Here is a 2,735-nt window from a genome sequence, read left to right as displayed (position 1 = left end):
AAGAAATTTAAGAAGAAGGAGAAAGCCTACATATCATGGGAGAACGAGGATGAATCCGACTCTGATGACGACGAGGTTGCAAATCTTTGCTTAATGGCAAGTGAAGAAAAGGTTAGTGATGACAACTCCACTTCTTTTAATTTACAAGATGAATATGATGCCTTACTTGAGGTGTACACAAAACTTACCCAAGATTATTCTCTCCTAAAGAAAAAGAATATGGATCTTTTAAAACAAAATGAGATGTTGAAAAACGAGAATATCAATCTTGGAAAAGATAAGTGTAGCACAAGTAGTGATCCATACAAATCTTGTAAAATGCATGAAAATGAAATTACAAATCTTAAGAACACTTTAGCTAAGTTCAATGAATCTTCAAAGAACTTAGATAAAATGTTGAAAAACCAAAAGCATGTTCATAATAAGGAAGGTTTAGGTTTTGAAAAAGGAAAATTTAAAAATGCTAAAACTCCTATTAGGCAACCGCAAGCCCAAAAGGCAAGCATGCCTAAAAGGAATGAAGCCTTTAAACATCCTCCTCAACATGCTTCATTTAGAAATTATAATCACAATGCATATAGATCAAAAGATGTTGCATTTAGGAAACAACCTAGGCAACCATTTAGAAACATGCATAGGATGCATAATCCAAATGTCATATGTCATTATTGTAATAAAGTAGGTCATATAGCACCCGTATGCTTTACTAGAATTAAACATATAAACTTTCGTAGTCAAGATACGAGATGGGCACCTTATGGGCATTATGCTCATACTAACCATTAAGGACCCAAATTCACTTGGGTACCTAAATCCCAATTTTAATTATTTTGTAGGTACGTGTTGGAGCTAAGGATACAAATTGGTATGTTGATAGTGGATGCTCCAAACACATGACCGGCGATGAATCAAAGTTCACCGCAATAGAGCCTACAAACGGAGGAAACGTGATCTATGGAGACAACAACACCGGCAAAGTAATCGGCGTTGGAAAAGTTTATGAGTTGATGAATGAGTGATTAATCTTGAGGTAGATTGAAGAATTTGAAGATTATAAACAATGGAGGATCAACAAATTGAAGTTTATAATGGTTTAAGTGAGTATATACATGATGGAACTCAAAGGATTGAAGAAAGAACCACCAAAGGATGAAAATTTGGTGATTTTGGGCAAAATGATGCATGTTGCATCGATGCAACCAAGCTTTGCATCGATGGAAAGCACACGACGTGCTATGTGCATCGATGCAAAGACCATTGCATCGATGCAAACACGACCAAATTACACAAAAACAAGTGAATTTGGCATTTTTGAGCAACAAAACCCCATTCTTGAGCAAAGTCACTTTTTATTGCTTTATGCTTATTTGATTATATGATAACTAACTCCTAGTAAGCTAAGGATTTCTATTATGGTCTAAATACTTTGATATTTCCTTCATAATTTTGTTTAACGATTAATGCTTGTATGCTTGTTTGGTGAATAACTCAAAATAGGCTTGGTACCCCTATTTTAAGTTAATATGCATGTCTTGATATATTTTAGGGGGAATTATGCATGCTTATTATATATAAAAAGAGGAAATCAAATTCTTTTTGAAAGGGGGAATATCTCATCCTTGAGATAAATAGAGAAAATTCATTGTTTTATGCATGTTTCTATGACTCTTTTTAAACTCCCTTCTTTTTGATAATGTCAAAAGGGGGAAGAAAAGTTTGAGGATATTTGAAGTTTTGAACCTTTGAAAAAGGAAGAGAAGTTTGAGGATTTGAAAAGAAGGAAAAAGTTTTGCAAAACAATGATTTCAAAAAGGACTTCCGCTAAAGCAAAAACTTTGATATCAAAATCATTTTCCTTTGATAAACACCCTTTTAAAGGAACAAATGCACATATTTAGGGGGAACTCTTGCAAAAGTTTTGATTTTTTTTAAAAAGGTCTTCTCCAAAGTTTTCTATAAAACAAAGTGCATTATCGTTGCTTTCAAAAATCATTTATAAATACATATCCTCAAAATTGGTTTGTCATTATCAAAAAGGGGGAAATTGTAAATCATGTTGCTTGTATGCGAAGTTTGTATTCGTAGGTTTTGATGAATGACAAACCAACAAACGACATGAAAAGACAAACCAACAAAAGTTGAAAGCAACACAACAACAACAAGAAACTCAAGTCCACAACATTTGAAGACAAGTATAGAGTCTTAGGACTTAGGTAACTTCTTGTTAAGAACCAATTGTTAAATCTCTCAACACACACTCACAAAAAGTTTTGATGCACATCTTGCAATTCAATGCTAGCCAAAAGGTTTTAAAAACTTGTTTTCAAAGGTACAAAAGCATAGGAATTGACTCCAACAAGTTTGAGATCAATCCTAAGCATTTTGAAGTGTTTTTAAACCATTCTTTGAGGTTTGCATCGATGGACACTCATCTTGCATCGATGCAAAGCATGCAACGACTTGTTGCATCGATGCAAAGATGCTTGCATCGATGCAACCTAGCTGAAAATTCAAATTTCAGCATCAAAGACACATTTGCATCGATGCAAAGTGTTATGCATCGATGCAAATAATTCAAAAACATAAAAAACGGCTAGTTTTGACATAAATGCTCCATCCCATTAATTCCCCAACGTTTCTAAGGATTGGGAAATCTATAAATGGATGGATTGAAGCCTTATTTCACAAGTTTTTGATTCAGAAAAATACCTCATTCATATTCTTACATTCTACAC

This window comes from Arachis duranensis, chromosome 2 (genome assembly GCF_000817695.3).
Source record: "Arachis duranensis cultivar V14167 chromosome 2, aradu.V14167.gnm2.J7QH, whole genome shotgun sequence".
Lineage (NCBI taxonomy): Eukaryota > Viridiplantae > Streptophyta > Magnoliopsida > Fabales > Fabaceae > Arachis > Arachis duranensis.
The sequence above is the reverse complement of the archived record's forward strand: the minus strand, read 5'-3'. Positions refer to the sequence as shown.